This window comes from Sturnus vulgaris, chromosome 18 (genome assembly GCF_052056855.1).
Source record: "Sturnus vulgaris isolate bStuVul1 chromosome 18, bStuVul1.hap1, whole genome shotgun sequence".
In the NCBI taxonomy this organism is placed as follows: domain Eukaryota; kingdom Metazoa; phylum Chordata; class Aves; order Passeriformes; family Sturnidae; genus Sturnus; species Sturnus vulgaris.
In genome coordinates this window covers 589,753-612,575 of record NC_142260.1, presented here as the reverse complement: position 1 = coordinate 612,575, position 22,823 = coordinate 589,753, and the positions used below count along the sequence as shown (strand labels likewise).

Here is a 22,823-nt window from a genome sequence, read left to right as displayed (position 1 = left end):
AGAAAAATTCCATTTTCCTCAGTCCAGTTTCAGGTTCCTAACCTGATTTTCTGGGCTTAATCCTCTTCCTGTTGAAATCAATAAGTACATTGTAATATAATGATTCACGTTCAAGGTTCAACCATAGAAAATTAAGGCTACATGCTGATTTTACTGCCATTGTAGAAAGATGATATCTTAAAATGTGTAAAAGCACAATAAACACTTTAACTCTTTCAGCCCTATTTTTTTTTCCTTTTCAGAAAGTCTAAACACTTGAAAATGGATCTTTGTTTTAGACCTAGTGATGGCAAGGAGATAAAAACTGAGAGATGCTATTTTGATAGGAATTTCTTTTGTGGTTTCAGATGCTTTGTAGCAGGGCAGTCCCTTCTTTCCTTAACTAATGCATGTTGAGCAAGACTGAAGGGAAGTGAAACCCAAGTGGAGCACATTTTATTGTATTCATAGAAAACAATATAATTAACACTGTGGAATTGTTGAGCTTTGATTTGTTTAACTCTTTGAGAGACGTGGAGAAGCAGCCCCAGCCAATCTGGCTTGCAGAAATTTTCTGGATGTGCTGTGAAGGTTTGGATGCTCTGCTGTCCTTGAACAATTGGTGGCATCTCGTGTGCTCTGACAGAGCTCCCCTGGTTTGGAGGGTCCTGTCAGGTGCTGGTGAATCCAAAGGTGAATATTTCCAGCTGGGCTCTGGATGTGCTCCAGGCTGTCCTCAGATGGCCCTTCTGGAAGATTTAAGTGGCACCTTTTCTGCTTTGCTGCATCTGTGCGTGAGACAAGCACAGGGATCTCGGGAATTCTGCCCTGGGTGTGGGGGCCCTGCAGGTCCCTGTGGATGTGCAAGTGAAGATCCTCTCCCTCTGCTTCCCACCAGAGCTGTCTGTGGAGATCATTAACATCCTGATGATCCTTCCTGGGAATAAAAGTCATTAAACATTCCACAGCTTCTGCTTCGTAAATATGAAGCTGCCTGTTAATGGGACAAATGCCCCTAAACCATGAGCTCCAGGCTCTTTGTCATCCCAGCTGAACAAATGCTTTCTTCTGAACTCCAAAGTCTCTAGGAGAGGGAAAAAACATTAATCTCCATCTCTTCCTCACCCCAGAAGACTTTCCTAGGAAGTGAAACCATTTCCATCAGGTTTCCAGTCTTACTCAGTGATTTCCCCCCAGCTGCTGAGGTCTCATCTCCCCTTCTGCCTTGGGTGGAGGGCATGGTGTGTTCCTCGGTGACATACAGCCCTTCCCTTCCTGCAGGAGCTTCAGGACATTCTGTCCCTCTCCCTGCTTCTGGGACCGTGTGTGGAAATGCAGAATCTGGAAATGGGAGTGTGTGAAATGCAGAATCTGGAAATGGGAGTGTGTGAAATGCAGTATCTGGAAACGGGAGTGTGTCCCAGCTGTTTGGGGGCCCTTCCTGGTACAGAGGGAAAGGGAAACTGAGAGTGACAGAACCTTGTAGGCTTTTTAAAAGATTCACCTTGGGCAGTACGAGAGCCCAGCTGTGGCCCCACCCAAGATGGACTCAGAGTCAGGAGTTTTCACACTTTTATAAGTTTTGGTCCATTTGCATCTTGGGGTTAATTGTCCAATTGCAGCTTCATTGCAGTCCCATCCTCCCAGATTCTCTCCTAAATTCGCTGCTGTTTATATTTTTTAGGCCTGAAGCTGCAATGGTGTCCTTGGCTCTCAGGCTGGATTGTTTTGTCTGACTGAACTCTGAAGAGAACTTGCTAACACTTTGTATGAAATTCAGAGTTATCTACTAATGCAGTACAGAATCTGGAAAAGATGAAAGCTAAAACTTAGGGCATCATTTCCCCCATTTAGAGGCTTGACAAGGCATCACTGCTGTTAGTACTTTGCTTTCTGGACCAAAGCAAATTGACTTATTTTTAGACTGGTTTTGATGTGGCTGTGGGCTGCCAGTACACTTCAGGAATTTGTGTTGCATAGTTTTCCCAGCAATATCTAACCCTTGACTCCTAGGAGTGTAATACAATATACATCCTAGATAAAAACATCACAGTGATAATGCAATCTGGAATCAGAGTGAAAGCTATGGAACAAATGGAGACACTTCCTAGAAAGATGCTACAGCTTGTACTTGCAAAAGCTTTGATGAATTAATATGTAGTGATATCCTTACTCTTATTAGGTAAGATCTTGAAGCTATGAGATGTATGCAAATAGCTCAAAGTTATGGCTAATGAATATTATGAATGGAAGAGTGGTCTAAAAATGAAATACAGGATTATCTGCATGTGGGAAGTGTTTGGCTCCATGCAGGACAGTCAACGTGTTGCCAAATCACATTGTGGCACTTAACATGGAGGGTCACAATCAGGGCAGCTTATGATTAAAAATGTTGAAAACCACTTTAGATGGCTTTTTCCATTGGTAAGAAGCTGAGTAGGATTGTTTTTGGGGTTTGTTTCATAGTTTGTTTCTTTGTCTGTTTGCTTGTTTGTTTCTTTAAAAAGAAGCTGTCATTGATTTTTGCCTTGACAGCTGGAATCTAATTTCTAACTTTGAGGAGGTTATTGCTAGGGTTCTTTCTGCATTTGTAAAATGTCTTCCTAAATCCCTCCTGTATTTGGCTGTCTGTTGGTATCTACAGTGTGATTTTAGCTGTCTTCAAAAAAATCATGAGACTGATTAATAGGCACACTGAGGGATGCCTCTGAAGAGATACAAATGTATGTTCAATTTAGTATGAATTCTTATTATTTGCACAGTATCTCTTAGGTTCAGGGTTTCAATTGACATGTGTTTCCAGAACTTTTTATTGGCATCCAGTTACAAATGAAGAGCTGGAGAATACATGAGATTTCCCCTCAAGTCCTGTTTGAAGTTAGACTGAAGATACATATTTTAGTTGCACAAGTGCATTGTTGATGTGAAAACAGGGAACTCTCTGTGGTGGGGCCCCATTAAGGTCCCTTTCTATTATTTTAAGTATAGCTTTATTACTTGGAGATTTGTGTTTTGTATAATGAGTGTGTTTGTGCATGAGTTAGATTTGTCAACTTCTCATTTATTGTGATGCTTTAAATAGAGAGGAGAAGAACTTAGAGGGGACTGAGCCAGGACCTCTGCTCCTGAAAATGGATAGAGCTGTTTGTAGTAGCAGAGGATTTGCTGCAGTGCCAAAGTGCAGGAGTGAAAAGGCAGCACGTGGATCTCAGCCTGAGGCAGGCAAAACACTTTTACATGAGGTGTGTGTATAAAGCCTCTTTGCACTGAAAATGTCTGCATTAAAGGAAAACATTAAAGGAGAAAAACAGAAGACTAAAGGAATTGATTTCAAATAGCTGGAATTACAGGTCCATAGAGCTATTTCTTCATTATAACTTAATGAAAAGCTGGTCATCTCTTTGGAGCTGTGTCCCCAGCTTTGTCTCTGCCTTTCCCTTGGCAGGTTCCTCAGTCAGCTGATGCCAGTGCTTGCTGCCTGCACTTGGATTTATTTCTGTAGCTGCTGTGCTGCTTACAAATGTAGAGGTGGAAATGTTTCTTTGGATTGTCTTTGGCTTTAATGATGCTCCTTCATGTCCTGTAAATGCCAAGAGAAGAACGCTGACAGCCAAGACATGCTTGGCATAATTAATGTAGAGTTAGCTCATTAAGGATGCTGGAAGAGTTCTGGGAGCTTACTGCAGCAGGATCCATGAAGAGAACATGGCACAAGGAGCCACTAGTCCTGCATGCAGTCATCCCCATCCTAGGGACAGGTAGATAGAGGCAGATGTAATTCATGGAAAAAAAGAAGCAGTCAAGAAAACCAGCCTGTGAGTGCAAATGGATGGACCTTCCAAGAAATTACCAGGAAGAAGTCACTACTGATATCCAAACTGTCTCCATTACTGAGTTTATAAACACTTTTGGTAAATAAGAGGTTAACAACTCTGTTTATAGTAAGAAAAGACCCCTGCCCTAGGATACACACACTTCACTGTACCCAGATAATCCCTGGAGCAAGGAGCTTTAAGGTAATTTGTGGCGCAGCTGTCCTTTCCTGGAACATGAGCAAATTCTCCTGCACAATGGTCAGCTGCAGGAACAAATGTCCATAGCAAATGAAAAAACAAGATGTTCAAGCACAGCCTAGTGCAGTTCCAAGGGGGGCACGTGAGCTGGGCCGCTCCTGCAGGATGCAGAGTGGCGGCACGGAGGGTTTAGCGCGCGGCTTACGGCCGAGTGGGAGCAGCGTGGCAGCGCTGAGGGAGGAATGCTGCCGGTGGAAACGCGGCTGACTGACACACAGCGGCCATAAAGTCATAGTAAATCTATTGTTTTGCCAGAAGGAAGCAGGATTAGAGGATGTATAATCACTGTAATCCCTGCGCTGTACGGCATCAAGTGACGGTTGCTCTCCCGTTGCTGGTGTGGCTCATGCTTGGCTTAATCCCAGTGAAGTCTGGACTGGGGTGAAGTCTTCTTATGTTCCATGTGGTTCAAGCCACAGCCATCGCTGTGTTTTAGCCAAGAAATGCCTCTATGGCACTGCAGAATGTAGCTCAGTATTTCCAAGGAGATGCTTGCTCTGTTGTGTTGCTGCAGACACACCCACACTGCAAGTGGCACGTTTAAAAATTATCATCTGGAAACTCATTCCCAATAGAACTGTTAACAGAAATCTAGCTCATCAAGAGGACAAGAATCCAGTTCTCCAGAACAGTTATCTTTTACCTACAAAGAAGTGAAAGTAAAAACAGATAAGAATGTCATTAATAGCTAGAGCCAAACTTGCTCCTGGTTCAGCTGAGCTGAAGGAAAGCTCAAGCTTCATTTTTCAGAAGCTTGAGTGGCCTGAAGAAGGTTGAGGGGTAAATGGTATATGCAGCCACACCTTCAATGCCTTACTAATTGACAGACAAAACAATGGAGATAGCCAAGTCTGCTGCACTTTCATGACACCTCTTAAGAGAGGAAAAACCTCTTGCCCTAAATATAAGGTTTAGATTGCTGCCTTTTCACTTGCCTTGCTGGATGAACTGGGTCAGGTTGACTCTCTTTGCACAGGATGTGCACAGAATACAGGGGTCTGCATCAGCACAAATCACATCTTCTTCCCAAGCAGACACAATGGAGAGAAACCCCCAGAGACTTTCCTATGAAAGCTCTGAAATAGTTTCAGAGGTTTATTTTATGAGATGAATGAAAATGTTTGGTGAACTATTGGAGTATACACATGATGGATATAACAGAAGTTGATGCTGCTCACAGTAGCACTGTCTGTGTTGTCATACAGGGGTTGACCTGATGGTGACTTCTTGCTGCTGCATTGACTGATGTTGATTTGATGATGTCTTTTATTGTAACACGATGTCTTTTGTGATTGAACTGTAGCTGCTTTTCCTGCTGAATGCTGGTGATAATAAGGGGATAAAGCAGGTCTTTATAGGCACTGCTGCTGGCATGGGAGAAGATCTGCCTGGTACCTGCCAGAGAACAGCAAGGAAAGTCTGTTCTGGGCTTGTCTTACTCTTGATGCTCAAGAACAGCAAGTGCTCTTTGTCTGTGGGGGGATACAGATGGCATGAGAGGACTTGAAGTGGAATTGGTTCCTCCATTAGTGTCCATAATAGAGGGGAAAGAAAATTTCTAATTCCTCTCTGTTTTACACTTTATTCAGAGCTGAGATATCTGTGGAAAGGGCATTTGCTACCTAAGGGCTGCACCTACACTGGAGTACTACCTGGTGTGGGATTGGGAATACAGCCTGCAGCAGCTCAGAGAATGTCTGACAATGGTGACTCTTTTTTTTTTTTTTTTTTTTTTTTTTGCTTAAAAAGGTGGAGGAGTTTGATAAACCACAGGCTTTAGACTGAAATAGTGACATATTTTATATACAGTGAAATTACTTCATATCTACTTCTTCCTTTTTTATTAAACAGGATTATTTTTAACCAGATTACCAAACCCATAAGGCTGGTGTGTGTTTGTGGCTACTCTGAGCTGTACATAGGAGGTCTTTTTATTTTCTGTGGCCAGTACTTGCCTTTCACATAAGCAAGCTAAGGCTGTCACAGATCTCGTGAAGAGTGAAAATACTGGGGTTTTGCACAGGATTTTAAGAATTTGGAAAGTCACTCTTTCAGTTTAGAGTGGAAAAAAATTATTTAAGCTTTCTGTCGAGGAAAACTTTGAGTAAGTTATGAAACCATTTTGTTCTTGGAAAAAACCTTCAAAATGTTTGTCCTTGAGTTTCTCTTTTTCTATTCATACTGTCTGGATCAGCAACACTGAAAGTTCCAATATAATGTAAAAGTAATATTAGGTATTCCCCCTTCTTAGAAAGTTAAAACAAGATTTTTTGATGTGAATTAAGTTTCAGCATCTTAACCCAAATCTATGTTGTCAAATTTAGTTTTTTCCTAAAAGCCTTGACTTTAAAATATCCCCGAGTTCAAATGGGACATAGACAAGATGAACTTATTTGGAATAAATTTTAGCAACAGTTGATTTTTTCCTGGAGTGAGAAGCTGACAACGTGAGCAGTGCATGACAAGTATTTCATGGAGTGATGTATGTGCTGGTTTGGGTTTTATGGGGTGGGAATACAAGTCTTGCAGATAAAGCTGCAATATCTCAGTCATTTGATTTAGGATAGAGCTTGCTTTTACATTAATTGCTTGTGCTTCATGTATCTTACTTTTGAAGTTTATTTTTCTGTTGGTTTTTTTTCTTTTTTTTTAAATTTGGCACTTGTATCTTGGAATAAGGAACTTCTTTCAATAATTACTCTGAAGGCTGAATTTGATTGAAGCACAGAGCAACTCCTTTGTTTAAACTGGGTTGTGCTGGGTGAATAGCAGCATCAATCTGGACCTGAGCTTTTGGAGAAATCTCTTCTTTGACCTCTCATTACAATGGAGCAGTGATGGCAGCACCACCTTATTAGTGGTACCACATATTAGTGGCTCTCTTCTTTTTTCTTCTGCTTTCACTCAGAGTCAGGATTGAATGCCTAAGAGACTGATTTTCTTGTTTGGACTTGATTGTTTATTAAATCTTATCTATAGTACAGAGAATTCTGCAACACTTCTAGCCAGCAAACTAAAAGTGAGTGAAAATGGAGGTGTACCAACTAGTTACAAGTTTTAAAGGTGAACTATTCAATTAAAAGCTAACATTTATGTTCTTTATACTTTTGGCCCAATAACCAAACACCTGTGCTTTCTGTCCCACCAAAAACTACTGCCTGAAATCATGAAGAAGGAACAAGAACGAAGTGACAACACCCAAGAGCCTCCATCTTATCCCATTACCTACTGCTACATCCTGAAACCCCAAATTCAAACCCCTTCATGTGCAATCACACACCTCTATTCTAACTGCACACCAGTGATTTTAACCCTGTCACTCGAATTTGGGAGCCTTCTCCAAGGGCTCATGTTGAAGGCAGTGCTCCTTTGAGGGTCAGTGTCAGCACAGAAAGTTCCAGGCTTCCCACAGAGCAGGGTTCCTGCTCCACCCCATCCCATCACCACCGTGGCTGTGGAGAGCCTTGACCAGGAGGTGGAAGGGAAGAATCAGGCTGCAAATCAATTATTCTGGGAGGCACGAAAGGCCTGAAGGAAGGGCAGGAGGAGCAGAGAAGGGGAGCTGGAGAGGGGCACAGAGCAGCCCTGGTTAAGCCAGGAAAGGGTTAACTCGGCAGCAGCTGGCCACCAGCCCTCGGTCCTTATCTCAGTGTTATCCTCTGCTATTAACTGGCCACAATTACAGAGGGATCAGTTACTGCCAGCTGTTTCTTCACGAGGCACTGGTGGGACTGTGGCCAGCGCTGGATTAGGGGCAGCAGGGCGGGGATGACAGGAGGGCCACCAGCCCCACAGCTGCACGAGTCACAGGAAACCTCGGCTGACAGGGCAGCTCCAGGGCTGAGCAGGGAAGGAAATGCATTGCTGCCTGCAGGGTTAGTGCAGGAGAGCTGCAGTGTAAGGGCAGGTGGGCAGGGATGTGTTTTGGGTGGCCTTTAGCATCCACTGTGCCTCGCTGGGGATGTGGGCAAAGTCCCCCAGCCACCAGCAACCAGCCACAGAAACGTGGATATGAGTATGGTGAATAGGAGGGGAAAATAGAGGGGGATATATGAATATTGCCTTGCCTTGCTTTCCCTTCCCTTTTTCGCTTTTCACTGTTTTTCCCTTTCCCCATTTCCCTTTTCCCCTTTCCCACTTTTCTTCTTTCCCTTTTCCCTTTTTTTTCCTTTCTTCATTTCCCTTTTTCCCTTTCCCCTTTTCCCTTTTTTCCCTTTCCCCATTTCCCTTTTCCTCTTTCCCCTTTTCCCCTTTTTTCCCTTTTCCCCTTTTTTCCCTTTTTTCCCTTTTCACTTTTTTCCCTTTTTTCCCCTTTTCTCCTTTCCCTTTTTCCTTCCCTCAGTTTGCTCTTCTCTCACTGCATGCTGTATATCCGAGGGGAGCCACCTTTCAGCTCCGGAGATAATCACAACAGGAGGGCCATGGAAATCAAACAAACTTTCAAAACTGCGAGGGCATAAAGCGCCTACAAAACCAGTATCTGCATCCAAAACTAGCCAGTGGAATAGGAGGGGAAAAACCACCTCAGAGTGCTGATTAAAACACCTCTTCAAATTAAAATGCCCCTTCAATGCTTTCTTTGTTTTGACTCATCAGGCTGAAATCAGGTGTGGCCAGGGAAGGCAGCACATTTCAGTCCTGATTGTCAATATTTCTAGAAGAAACAGCACTTTGGACAAGCTTTAATTGACTGCAAAACTGTCTTTGTGAACTTCCCAAATGTTAGACGTCCTGCAGTAATGCGAGGAAGGAAACATTTTCAGTGTGATACCAGGGATTCAGGAATCATTACAGCTCAACAGCTGGACTTTGATTCCAAATTTTACTAAGACCAGATTAATTAAATTATTCCAAAGTACAATATGCTGCCAAAATAAGGGCTCTCTTGTATTTATTATTTTAGGTTAAATTAAATTAAGGGTAATACAGAATTTAATGTTGGAAAATTAATACTTAACTAATATTTAATATACTTTCTTAATTTTTAATTAATACACGGTAGTCAATATTATAAGGATTAACATCAATAGAGAAGCAAATCTAATTATTTATAGCACAGAAGTTAGAGAAATAACTGGAGGTGCTCTGTATTTGGAAAGCTACTCTTTCCCTTTTTTCTATTCCTGATAAGCTTGAGTAACAAATGGTGGATGGGGGAAATCACATTGTTATGCCTTTTGGCTTTTTCATTATTTGAGGTCAGCTGATGCTTTTTGGATCAGGGACTGATGCAGTGCTGATGTCCCTGCCGTGATCTGTGCTCCAGATTTGGAGGTAGGAGGGAATAAGCTTTGGTTGTGGGGTTTCCTTTCCTCTGTAAATGCCTGCAGTTTCACTTAGTATTGGGAATAAGATGCACGTTAGAAGCAAATTGAAGTTGATGTTGCAAGTCAATAATATTAATTTGACATGTAACCACCTTCTTGTTCTGTATTTAAGTGATGATAGATCATTATTGCAATATTGAGTATTAGCACATATTCAGACTGACCTGTCTGCAATATTTTAAACTGAAGGAAGTAACAGGTTCCTAGGCCTGCACATCAACTTCCTTTCTTGCTTCTATCCTAGTCCAGGTAATTGCTGAAATAATATGTTTCTTTTTATGCTATAAAATGACATTATTATTATTATTATTATTATTATTATTATTATTATTATTATTATTATTCCCATGCCCAAATGAGATGTAAAGTAGCTCAACAACTACATAGAAACGTTCAGGTAGGTTTAGAGTAACCTTTTACACCTTTGTGCATCAATTAAAGCTGATGTTGTTGAACTCTCAGGTCTCTTGAGACTCAAGGTTAATCTGCCCAGAGAAGTCATTATGTAATGATAATATTTCCCACCTGTTCAAATCAGTTTATTAATTTTAAAACTTTGTACCTTCTTTCCTTGACTATTTACCTAGAAATTCGAGTGTGCCCTTCACTTAGTAAAAAGCACACAGAGGAATCCTGGCCCTGTATCCCTCTAGCTCCTGGAATATGCCTCTCTCAGAATTTCTTCCAGCTTGATTAAAAGATGTGAAGAGTTGAGCACAGAAAATTATGCTGTCTACACAAGGGCATGACTCAGGCTCCTATTCTACCCAAGGCTGAAATTTAAACTCTTCAAACAGTTTTTTTATGTTCACCTATTTGTATGCCTCCAGCTATGCAAGAGCTTTGTTGTGTAGTGGAAACATCAAACTCATGAATGCAAGAAAGAATGTGATTGTTTGATGGTTCATGGTCTGCCTGACAGCAATAAAATTAAAAGTGTTCAGTGTTTTACTCCTTCAGTGTTTTACTGGAACTTTCACTTGAAAAAAGCAGAAATTTTTAAAAACTAGTTTGTGGAAAAAGCCTTTACTTAGTTGACAGTGCTGATGGGCAGTGAATAAAAAGCAGCTGAAGGTGCCAGACTGAGCTCTTGGTGCTCTCTGGGTATGGGGAAAACTAATTAATGCCTGCACTGCCAGAGCTAATTAACACCCACACTGCTTCCAGGGCTGGAAATGGTTTGTGAATGATTGGAGAGTCCAGGGCTGGAAATGGTTTGTGAATGATTGGAGAGTCCAGGGCTGGAAATGGTTTGTGAATGATTGGAGAATTCAGGGCTGGAATTGGTTTGTGAATGATTGGAGAGTCCAGGGCTGGAAATGGTTTGTGAATGATTGGAGAGTTCAGGGAATGATTGGAGAGTCCAGGGCTGGAATTGGTTTGTGAATGACTGGAGAGTCCAGGGCTGGAAATGGTTTGTGAATGATTGGAGGCTCCCTGTTCTCAGCATTCCCCTTCACAAGGTGTCACTTGGGGCTGTGTCAATGGGGCTGCAGCCCCTGCAGTGGCTTTGCCCAGACTGAGTGGTGGCAGCATCCAGGGGAAATCCACAGCAGTGTCACATGGTCTCATTCTTTTCTTATTTATCTGTTCTCTTCCATCTCCCTGGTCCTGTAGCAAGAGAGGAGTAAGTTTTCTTGCAGTGAAATCAAACCATGGAAGGTTTGTGGTTCTGAATGCAGTCTGTACTGCCATAGCTCATACAAGTGTGAGAGGTGAGTTTGGATGGGGAAAGGGGAGCTGAAATCATGTTCTTGAATTGCTTTTCCTGGGAAAGTGCACAAGGCAGCACTGGTTGCAAGGAAAACTTTGGTCCTTCCCCTACCTTGACCTGAGCCTTGTGAGGGAGCTGCAGCCTTGGAGCAGACACTGAGGTGCTGCAGGTGCAGGCATGTGGGGCAGGGAGAAGACATCCACATCCAATGAAACATCTACATCCAATAGGAAATCCACATTCAATAAAACATCCACATTCAATAAAACATCCACATTCAATAAAACATCCACATTCAATAAAACATCCACATCCAATAAAACATCTACATTCAATAAAACATCCACATCCAATGAAACATCTACATCCAATAAAACATCCACATCCAATAGGACATCCACATCCAATAGGACATCCACATTCAGTGGAACATCCACATTCAGTGGAACATCCACATTCACTCAGGCATTCACCTCTGGCAGCCTCCTCAGCTGCAAGGCCAGGCCAGCACTCCCCCAGGCCATGGAGCTCATCCCTCCTTGCCCTAGGGAAGTGTCTGGTTCCTTTTGCAGAGGGACCAGGGGCTGATGTGCACTGTGCTGGATGGATGGGCTGAGCTGACACCCCCTTCATGCCTCTGGACTGGGGGGGAGTCACTTCTGAGCTGCAGGAGATGTATGGCTGTGGGCTGAAACCAATGGATTTATTTTCCATTTATCCTGTGGGCACTCCAGATCGTGTTTTCTGGTAATAGGCAAAAGGAACCTCATTTATTTTCTCATTGTTTTTCAAAACACTATTGCATGATCCTTTATATATTTAAAGCAACCTTTGAGTAAAAAAAAAAAACCACTTCAATTTATTTATAAATATTTTACTTTGTTAAGGACATCAGAGAGCAGCAGGCCTAAAATCTGAGTAGTGGAAAAATTAATTAACACTTTTGAAAATTAATAGTAATAATATGGTGTAATAGGATAACTTCACCTTAAGCTTGTCTTTTAAAGGACTTCTCAAATTTTCATAAATTATGCTTAAAAAATAGATGCAGCAGTTTGAATTCAATGTGAAAACTGAAACTGGTGTTCAAACTGAATCTCACTCAGATTTCTTTTTAATCTTCTCCCATATCTGACTTCCACTTGAGGAAGAAAGTGAATGTTTCTTTACCTGTTTTCATTTTGTTTTGGTTTGGGTTTTTTTGTAAATACTAATACTAACTAAAATGATGAACCTACGAAACTGATCTCAACTCAAGACCTGGAAATGAGGAGGCTTTGATGAAATCACTGCTAAGTTTAGGTCACTTTTTTTGCTTAGAAGTTTGTGTTTCTCTGTGTTTTGTGGTGTGTTTCAGTTGGGGGCTGGTTTTTGCTGACACAGTGAGGAGTGTTTGAGGTGAAATGTGAATTTTATTGCATTGCAAGGCAGTTTCTTCAGCAAGGAATTCCGAGGCAAATGCAGGGGCTGTAGAGGAGAGTGCTGGAGGCACTGTGGAGTCTGCCCTGGGAGCCCTCTGTGCATGGTGGGGTAGGGGAGTGTAAGGATGGAGCTGGTGTCAATTCAGGCATGTTATCCAGCCCATTTTATAGCTTTTTAGACAATTAAATTGCTATATTAGAAAGAAAAGGAAATCCTTGCTGATATAAAAACGACTCTTTACAGTGAAGCCTGAAACAGAAACTGGTATCCTTTATTCAAGGAGTGTTGACAACTTAGAGGCTTTGAAATGCAAGTTCCTCCTCGCCCACATCAGAGAGTATAAATTAGACTAATCAAACCTGTTGCCCCTTGTTCTGTTGAAAAATGAGCAATTGAAGGCTTTTAATCCGAAAGGGTTTAGTTAAATCAAATCTTAAATTTATGCAAAATAAAAAGGCTGTTAGAACCATTACCTTTCAACAGGACAAAAGGCTTCACCTGTATATCCCTAATAAATATTCCTAATCAAATACAAGCTGGCTGTGGTTTGTCTCCTGATGCCAGCATGACCTTGCATTATTTTTTGTGGCAGGAATTCCTGACATTTGGGGGCTTGTTCCATTTTCTCTCACATTCTGCCTTGTGCCATATGGCTGCAGCATGAGTGAGTGACAGTCCTGTGTTCTACACTGCTTCTGAAAACCACCTGCCTTCAATGATACTGGAGGCTTTCTTATCATGGACTTGGCATAGTCAATTATTTCTATCTATATGAATTATTTCTACCTGTGATCCAGTTACAAGGACATTATGAAAGAAAATAGAAGTAGAAAGCCAGGGTGTAGCCTGCAGGAAATGGTTAAGGAAACCCTAACTCCGAAAGGAGATTGTGCTTCCCTGTGCATTCTTGAAAAGCAGAAACTGTCATAAATAAATAAATAAAAAACCCCGGACAAAGCACAATCTAAAAGTATGACTGGTAAGATTTACTGGCCAACAGTTGCTCTTTTAAGAGATGTGTGGAGTTGAAGCATTTGCTTGCCCAGACAAGTAAAGTGCTGGGGATCTGCTTGTATTAGATGGTTTGACTCCCTGCCACTAATACCATTATTTATAGAGCAGCACAAGCAGAGTGACTTATTCCAACAGGCACCAAATAGGTGGGTAATATTTTTACACTCTGATGTTTCAGTGGCAAAGTAACCAAAGAGGACTCGCATTAGTCATGGTCATTAAAAAAAAAATAAAATAATGATCCTTCAACTCTTTCCTCTATTTCATCACTTATATAAGCAACACATTTTTGTGATTAGAGCTATGGCTTTTTTTTCCCTTCTAAAGATGTCACATAACTTTCAAAGAACCCAGTGTTCAGCCTAACAGCTGCTCTTGCTTTTTTAAACCAGGGCTCCTTCATTCATAAGTAATGTAAGGGGAGTGTGTCTGTATAGCATCTGACAAAGCATTGCCCTGAATGCTGAGTGGTGCTGCTAGGTGCCACCAGCACTTAGACACACTTCATTTCATCCTTTTTGAAGACCAGTTTTATATTGTTATGTTTCCTCCATGAAGCACTGGATGTTTGAAAGTCCCCAAAATGCCACCCACAGCACAAGGACAGCAGAATGACCAGTCCCTGCTGTGCAGAACATTTGTCCTTGGAGCTTGGCTTTTCTGCTGGCAGCATTTGTGCATTTTGCTTTGACACCTGGATGTGCTGCTGAGGGTAAATGAATGAGCTGCTTGCAGGTTCCTGTCAGAACCCTAAAGCTGAGGAGTTTTGAATTTTCTGTGCTTTCTGACACTGACCCTCAAAAGAGCACTGCTTCTGACTTAAGGCCTTGCAGAAGGCTCCCAAGTTGGAGTGTCAGCATCACTGCTGTGTAGTTTGAATAGAAGTGTGTGATTTCACAGTTAAAGAGGATCCTTCTGTTCCTCCTGATCTCAGGACTAGCCCAGCCCAGGGCTGCAGGTGCAGCATCATCCCTCTCTGGGCAGATCCATCCTCCTCTTCAGTGGCTGCTTTTCCTCTGAAACAGGCCCAGCCACAGCTTCTTGTCAGATGAAGAAAGGGTGATGAGTGCTGCCCTGAAGCTGCTGCTCTCCAGCTTTATTTCAGCAGTGCAAGCTGCAGCTGGGCTGGCACCCAGGCTGGTGTGGCCAGGAGTGTGCAGGGAGCTCCTGGAAAGGCAGCCAGTTCTGGGAGCACCTGGTGATCCCAGAGGTGCCCAAGGAGTGTACATGGAAAGACATGACCATTAAAAGAACAAGAAATGCAGTTATAAACCTACACTGTGAAGAAATTATTGTAGAAAGATAGTATCTGATTTAATTATATGTAATTGGATGAAAATGTTATTAAAAGATGGTAAATCTCAATAGTTGAGAGCCAGGCTGCAAATATGAATGAATATCCTCATTTCTGTAGACAGCTACATCTAATAAACTAAAGTTCCAGGTATGAATTTTATAATTATTTTTTGCTGTACAAATGCATTAAAGGGTTTCATTTGTTCTAAAATGGAGCTGACCTAGTTTTCAATCTAATAGAGATGACTTTTGCTTCTCTAGTCTCTATCAAAGATCAAGGCACCATTTCTGTAGGTGCTGAAGAGGCTGCTAAGGAGTATTGTTGCAGAGGCCTGACAATGCCAAGGGGGTGGTTGCAAATAGAAAATTCATTCTTTCCTCTCCCCCATCAGAACCCCAGCCAAGACAATGCTCTGTGGAAGGTAACTTAAACAAATTGCCTGTGCCAGTGCTGAGGCCTTAGCTGCTGTGAAATGGAGGTGAAGAATAATTTATTTCAATCTAAATTTGCCTTTGGAGTTGGCTTCAGGTCCCTGCTGTGTGGTGGAGGATGAGGGGTTTCACATTGTCACAGCCTCTGTTGTGCTTTCCTGCCTCTTGTCTCTGGGAGTCTTGCACGGGATTTTAGTTTAGCACAAGTGCTGTGAAAGGGTCTCAAAGGAGTTGGGTGTGGAGTATTTTTAGGTAAGCTCAGGTAGAATTGCAATAAGCATTGCAGTGACAGAGCTGGTCTCTGAAGCACAGCACGAGCTGGGACACTGCTGCTCATTCTTCACGCTGCCCTTTGGACATATAACTTGTTCTGTGTCAGTCTTTGAGGATGGAAAAACAAAGCCTTGTTGTGAAGGTGACTGCACAGCCACAGAGAGCAGAGCTGCCAGCGTGCTCCTGGCTGGCTCAGCCAAGGGAGGAAACCTTCAAGTAATGTTTGCTGCTGTGGTTGGTGACATTATCAAATTTCCCAGTGCAAATACCTCTGAGAGGAGCAAGCCTTCAGTTTTTCTTCTTAGGATCATTTAATGAGTCATTATTTACTTTTGTCACATAGCAATACAGGACTTGGTTTCTGGGAAAAAAACTGTGACTCTGCCAAGGTTGTTGCTGAACAGAAGCAGCATATTTACCATAACAAAGTTTAAGCTCATCACATGGGAAGTTTCCAGAGATAACTTTCATTGTGGTTTCATGTTTTCCACTACGTTCCTGAGGGACAGCAGCTCCTTTCAGATAAGGTCTGCTCAGTAATGAGCTCCATGAGCTTGAAAGCTGTTTGTGCTTGGGAAGGAGAGACGTGCTAACAACAGAGGGAAAGTGCCATAAAAAGCCAGGATGTGAGGCTGGGAGCTCTTCAGTTTGGGTTCTGACAGTGGGAATTTGGGGATGTAGAGTGTGAGGGGAGCCTGTGCATTGGTGCCCTCCTGGGTGTGCTCCCAGACTGTGGCCCTGCGATTTGGTTTCACTACAACCCTCTAAGCCAAGTAGTCTCAAAGGTCCTGATGGGGTTTGGAGAGCCCTGGGGGAAGAAATTCACTTTTGCTTGCTTTAATCGTCACTGATCTGTTTCCCCCACAGGGTGGGGTTTACTTGGGGTTTTTCTTCCTTCTTTTTTTTTTTTTTTTTAACGCTAAATGACAAAGCACATGGGCTAAGCACGTTTGCAGGGTGTTTTCCAGCTGAACAGCAGCAGGGTGGATCACACTGTGCCCCGTGCAGCCCTGGAGTGATGGGATCAAATGTTCCCGTTGTCTTGGTCACACCATGGAGAAGGAGAGGCAGAGTCATTTCCAGTGCTCAGGTGTCCTTGCAAGCCTGCAGTGCCAGAGCTGGAGGAGAAATAGGCAGAGCAAGAAGGGATCTGTTTTCTCCAGAGTAGCCAGGCCCGTTTTCCACAGTGCTTAGGAAGAAGCAGGGAGCAGCTTTTGCCACGGGGCAGAATGTGAAGTTTGCTGCTGTTCCCTCCTGGCCATGCCCTTGTTGGGAGCTGCAGGGGGACAGAGCTGAGGCTGTGCAGTGGAGCTGTAAATGCAGTCTCATTTCTGCTCTCAGCTCCAGGGGCCAGGCCCACACACTCATGCCAAGGGAGTTTCCCCTCCTGCTGCTCTTGTACGTTTTTGTTTCACCTTTACTATTGTATCCAATGGGATCAAAGCAGAGGTTTTGGGTTGGGTTTGGTTTGGTTTGGTTTGGTTTGGTTTGGTTTGGTTTGGTTTGGTTTGGTAGGTTTTTCTTGGTGTCTGTTTGTTCAGGATTTGTTGTTGCTGGTTTTTGGGGTGTTTTTTTTGTCCCTGACTTTCTTTACCTTTTGAGTGTCTACTCCAGTGGAAATATAAGAAGTTTTGGCTTGATCACTGTGATGTGAACTGACAATAGTCTGTTCTTAGGGTGTCTTTCTATTAATCAAAATAGTAATCAATGCCTGGCAGACTGAGACATAAGACTTTGAGAAACTTGCAGCAGCTTTCTTTAAAAGAGATCTCACTGAGCAGTCTGCAGCCTTGTACCTGTGCCTCCCCAGCCACCCATGGCATCAGCTCTGCCACCTTTTACCATTAGGGCTGTACAAAATCTGACATTAAAAATACACAGTAAGAATCACTTTTCACAAAGGGAAACTGCTGGAATTTGCAAACAGAAAAGGGAGGAAGCAACTTTGATTCATGTTATGCTTAAAAGGATGCTTCTCAGCCAAAGGCTGCAGATCCCAAGTGTCATCAGGAAATCCTGACAACTTGCCCAAACCCCATTTTTATTCAGGAAGTTAGTGATTAATAGAATTAAGCTCTAATCATGCAAAGCATAGGGAGGTATGTGAGAATACCCACCTTTTATGGCATGCCATTTGTTGGCACTCTCAGCCTGGCTGTAGCAGACAAGATTAAAGGATTAGTAAGGCAGATATTGAGCTGCTGCTGCTGAAGGTGTATTTTGCCAGTGTATTGATTACAGAGGATTTTTTCAGAACAATGTCCTGTATCCTTATTTCTAGGTGAGCTTGTATCTGTAATGAAGTGGAGAGCATTTTTCATAAGGTAAGAATGAGGGGTCGTTTTTGCCAAATCAGTTTGGTCCATTCCTTTGGCTGTCTGTGTCGTTTTGGGTTTTTTCTTCTTTATTTTCTCTATGAGGTTTTGTGTGAAAGAGAAGCAGATTTCTAACAGTGTTGACACAAGCAGGGAAGCCCATGCTGAGGTTTGGTCCTAAACTGAGACAAATTTCAGTCCCCTTTGGAGGATGCTGGCCATACCTGACACTGTCTGCCTGCCAGCCAATTTCTTTTCTGGAAGATGTTCCAGAACAAAGCCCTAAGGCCTGTTCTCCAAATCCCTGCCTAATCACACAACAGGCTGACTTGGAAGGGACCCATCAGGATGGAGTCCAAGCCCTGGCTCTGCATGGGACACCCCAAGAACTGCACTGTGTATCCAAACACTTTTTAATTCTCCTTGTGTCAGAATACATTGCAATGGCTTCAGTCAAACAACACGGGATTGCAGCATTTTATTTTTTTTTAAATTAGCAATATGAATGTAAGGAATTGAATGTTAAGTTTCTTTGTTTTTAAGGTTACACTTGGTAGGATGCTTTTGTACAAGTCTCGGGGTTTGTGCAGGTTTTTTTTCCACAGCACTGAGCTGGTTGGGGATGTGATGGATGGAGGTGGCAGGAAGGTAGCTTGGAGCAGGACCCAGGGAAATCCAGGGAAACTGCTCCATCAAGTGTTGGAAGGTAAAAGTGGCACTGCAGGACGCCAGGAGCACAGGTCTGCCTTGGCCACGAGTGATGTGCTCGTGTCAGCACAGCCCAAAATGCAAAATCCCTGCTGACCTCCACAGGGCCAGGTCCCACTCTGAGCTGCACAGCATCACATGGGACGCCCTTCATTTTTGATTCATTTTTGATTCATTTTTGATTCATTTTTGATTCATTTTCATTTGATGTTTACCCCCTTAAAAATATCCACTGCAGTGGCCAGGTAAAGGCTGACCATTTGTTTTTATTTTTTTTTCTTCTTCCCCAACCCTTCCAATAAAAGCAAATGTTTTGCATGTGTGCATATCAAATGCATGCTTCAAAAGTGAGCCTTTACTTGCTCTCCTTTGAAAGGGAACAATCATTGTTGGAAGATTTTGTAGGGAGAGAAAACTAAGCATTTTTTTCAATCCTGAATTTTAAGAATGTATTTAATTACTCTGTTAAATGTTGACAGCTGTAAAGGCTGGTCTGCATGTACAAATGTCACTGAAATAATTTTTAGACTTTGATATTCAGGCTTTCTTGCTTTCACAGTGGAAATTTGAACCCTCCTAACCTGAACCTATATTTTACTTATTCATTCAGGATATCTGCACTGCTCACTGCTTAGGGAAAGTTTATCATCTCCATGGTGAGTTCACCATCTGCAGGTAGGCCTTGATTTTTTATACTTTTTTTTTTTTTCCCCAAAATTAGTCTGTTCTTACACAGCCCCTTGAATCAAGTGAGGTAAATTTTACTTAAAGTTTTTTGGCTTCTAGGGCTTTCTACGCTGAAATTTTTTTGAAACTTCATAAGAGAATAAAAGATTCATTAAAATCTTAGTTGGAAGATCCAGCTAGGAAATGAATGGGATTAATGTAGTATAACCTGATTTTCAAGCAAATGCAGTGCTATGAAGAGTTGAATTTTTTGTCAAAAGAGGTAAAAGCTTTCAAATATCAGTTCTTCAAAATGTCATTGCTGTTTAGATTTAAAATCTTTCTAATGGAGTTGTTTTTTGTTGGTTTGGGTTTTTTTGTTTGAGTGACAAAAAATTCTTTCTTCTACTATTTTTGCTTTTGAGCTTTCACCTCTTTCTGCCTCTTCCCCAGGATTTGTTTTATCTTGTCCTCATTGGTGCCTTCAGGAGCCCCAAAACTGTGTGGAGTCATGGAGTGATTTAGACTGGAAAAGACCTTAAAGATCACAGAGTCCAACCACAAATGTTGTGATGCTCCATCCCCAAATGCTGGATGAGCCTGGGGGACTGCACAAAAGCTGAAAATTCACTGGAAAGCCTCACAAACAGGTGCCTGATATTCTCAAGCAGGTAGAGCTCAGGGTGTGCCCCTTCCTCACTCCTGCACCCTGTTAGCAAATATCTATCAATAATATATTCTGTAAATAATCGAATTTTTATTAAAATGTTATCAAACCCCACCTTTTTTTGTAAATGTGAGTTAAAACTATGGTATAAGAGCAACCCAATATGAGCAGCACTGTGAGTTTCTGTAGCTGTTTAAAGAAACTTAAATGTTTGCCAGCACCTGAATTTCGAGTTGGTGAGAGAATGATCAGTTTATAGAGAAATAATTAATAATTAACAAGCCCTGGCTTGTTTCAGAAAAGGCACGGGGGAGTCACCAGCTCAGTTCTGATTGCCTTCAGTGGGGTGAAGAAACCTGCAGGGATGGCTCCAGGTGCCTCCCTGCACTGTTTGGGTTTGTGTTGAATTTGTCAGCACGGCTGAAAACCAGCGCCAAGGGGAATTGCTGTCAGCTCAGAGTGCAGAAAAGGATGGGGAGTCAGGGCACAGTGATACTGCTTTTCATCTGAAATCCCAAAAAGCCCCTCCACTGCCGTGCAGAGTAACAGGTGTAGCCACAAGCTTTGCTGGCTCCCTCCCCCAGCCCCAGCTAATTTAGATTTCTAAGCCTATGGAATGAGTACAACTCGATGGAGCCAAAATTTAAGAAAAAATATCCATGTTAACATAGGCTGTAAAATAAATGCAAACGAAAGCTGAAGTAAACCAGCTTTTATTCACATGAAAAAATAAACCTGTTAGCTCTGATAATCAATTAAAACATTATAGAATCAAGCAATCACAGATGTAGAAGCTTATCCTCCTTAAAGTCATTATAAATCACATCCTTTCCTAAATCTCTCTATTCCCTTTTATTGCTTACATTATAATCCCTGGCCGGGTATCATTTCCATTGCTAAACACAATGTTTGCCAGTCAGTTTATTAAGGTTTGTCCTGATGGTGCCAAAACAAATGCTCCTTTTCAGAGATAAAAGGAAGGCTAATATTAAAACAATAATTTCACCTCTTTGCTGGCAGGGCCTCGTTATTGAAGAAATTGGCACATGGAATCTCTGAGGTGACAGGGAATTAGGGTGGCAATAGGAGGCTGCTTTGAAGCTGACCCATGTTCTGGGTGGTGTTGGCTATACCCTGTGTCCTGCAATAGATGCGGGGAAAGAGAATTGTTTGGGGTGGGGAAGCAGCTGACAATGAAAGCTTCACTGGATTTTATTGATTAAAAGCTTTAGTGAAAGAAAAGGATGCAACACACAGGAGACACACACAAAAAAAAAATCAGAAAAATTAGAGACTTGAAAAAATATAGATGTTAATATAGGCTGTAAAATAAATGCAAACAAAAGCTGCAGTAAAACAGTTCAGTTGAAATCTGGGGGAGGCCTAACAGCTTAACAGCCCTCCTGATTTATATGCAAAAAACTGCATGAACAAGAAGCAGAGCTCCTAAAAACATGACTTAACCCCAGGGTTGAGAGCAGAGGAGATGTAAATGAAATGTGCTGTGTTTGTCTGTGGTTTGGCTGGTGGCAAAGGCAGAGCCAAGGAAAGCTGACAAGGCACCCTCAGGGGTCTGAGCATTGGGAGACAGAAGCTCTAAGAGAGGAGGATTTTAAACCCTGAGCACTCCATACCATTTCAGCTTGAAATGCTCAACTTTCATGAGAGCTTGATGAAATAAACTCTAATGAATCACCCAAATATGGATGGATACAATATATGTTATCAAAGGAAGCTGAGGAAATGGCATGAAGTGCCCAGGGAAGGTTCAGGGATGTCAGGAGAAGGTTCTGCACCCTGAGGGTGGCTGGGCACTGGGACAGGCCCATGAGGACCTGGAAGTGGCCACAGCACCAGCCTGGCAGAGCTGAAGAAGAATTTGGACAATGCTGTGGGACGTGTGATGGGATTCTCAGCATGTCCTGACCAGGGCTAAGAGGGGACTCCATGACTCTGGAGGGTCCCAGCAGAGTCTGTGTTTCTATAAATCTGATTGCAACAACAACAAGACAGGCAGTGTTCCCTGGTTGCATGGATAAGAGTATTTTAAAAAAGAGACAGGAATGGCTCCAGTTCATGGCAAACAGCTGATGGATCATGGTTGGACATGGGTGGGCATCAGAACAAGTGGCAGTGTCATTTCTAGTTGACCAAACATTAGGAGTAACAGTGCTTGAGATAAAGAAATGGGCCAAGGTGAGGTAGCATGGAGGAAACATTTAAAGGAAAAGAAAAATACCTCTCAGGTAAGAGCAGTCCTGTGGAGTTGCATTTTGCTTCACATTAAATGGGAAACTGTTCTTTGATGTTCCCAACTTCCCTTAAAGATGAAGCCAGAGAAATGATTGATGGTTCAAGGGTTTGCCCCTGGGTGGCCTCAGGGGTGTTTTGTCAATAGATACAAACTGGTATTACATTTCTATTACAGGCTGGCAATCTGGACATGCAGAGATGGATCTCCACAGCTCCAAAGAGATTTACAGTAAATGAGAGAAAGGAAAGATTGACCTTAGTGTTTGTGTTAATGTAACTGTGCTCATTTTGGTGTCATTCTTTCAAATTTTTCTTGTAAGGTTAAGATATTGCTGGGGAATTACCAATTTAGCTGAGGGGAAAACTTTAACTTAGAAATATCCTTCTTTCTCATGACAGAAAATAAAATACAAGAGTTATCATCAGATTTGAAAAGCTGGGTTTGCAGTATGGAACTTGGAGAGGAATGGATGATCCTGACAATCAGGAGCAATTTCTTCATGGGTTGTCTGGCATTGGGATGGAGTCACCATCCCTGGAAGTGTCCAGTGCCACTGCATGTGGCATTTAATGCCATGGTGGCACTGGTGGCATGGTAGACAAGGTGGTGATGAATCAAAGGTTGGACTTGATGATCTCAGGGGTCTTTTTCCACCTAAATGGTTCTGTGATCCCTGAGACACT

The 22,823-nt window shown here is 42.3% G+C and overlaps 1 protein-coding gene across 1 annotated transcript in view; it reads left to right on the top strand.

The window, feature by feature from the left end:
- OTOG (otogelin) overlaps positions 1-22,823 on the top strand; it is a 127,451-nt gene that overhangs the window by 91,651 nt on the left and 12,977 nt on the right. Inside the window, exons 55-57 of the mRNA XM_088175726.1 lie at positions 17,812-17,854; positions 19,164-19,209; positions 19,673-19,869. The gene's annotated coding sequence lies outside the window, so the exon portion shown is untranslated. The remainder of the gene's footprint in view (positions 1-17,811; positions 17,855-19,163; positions 19,210-19,672; positions 19,870-22,823) is intronic.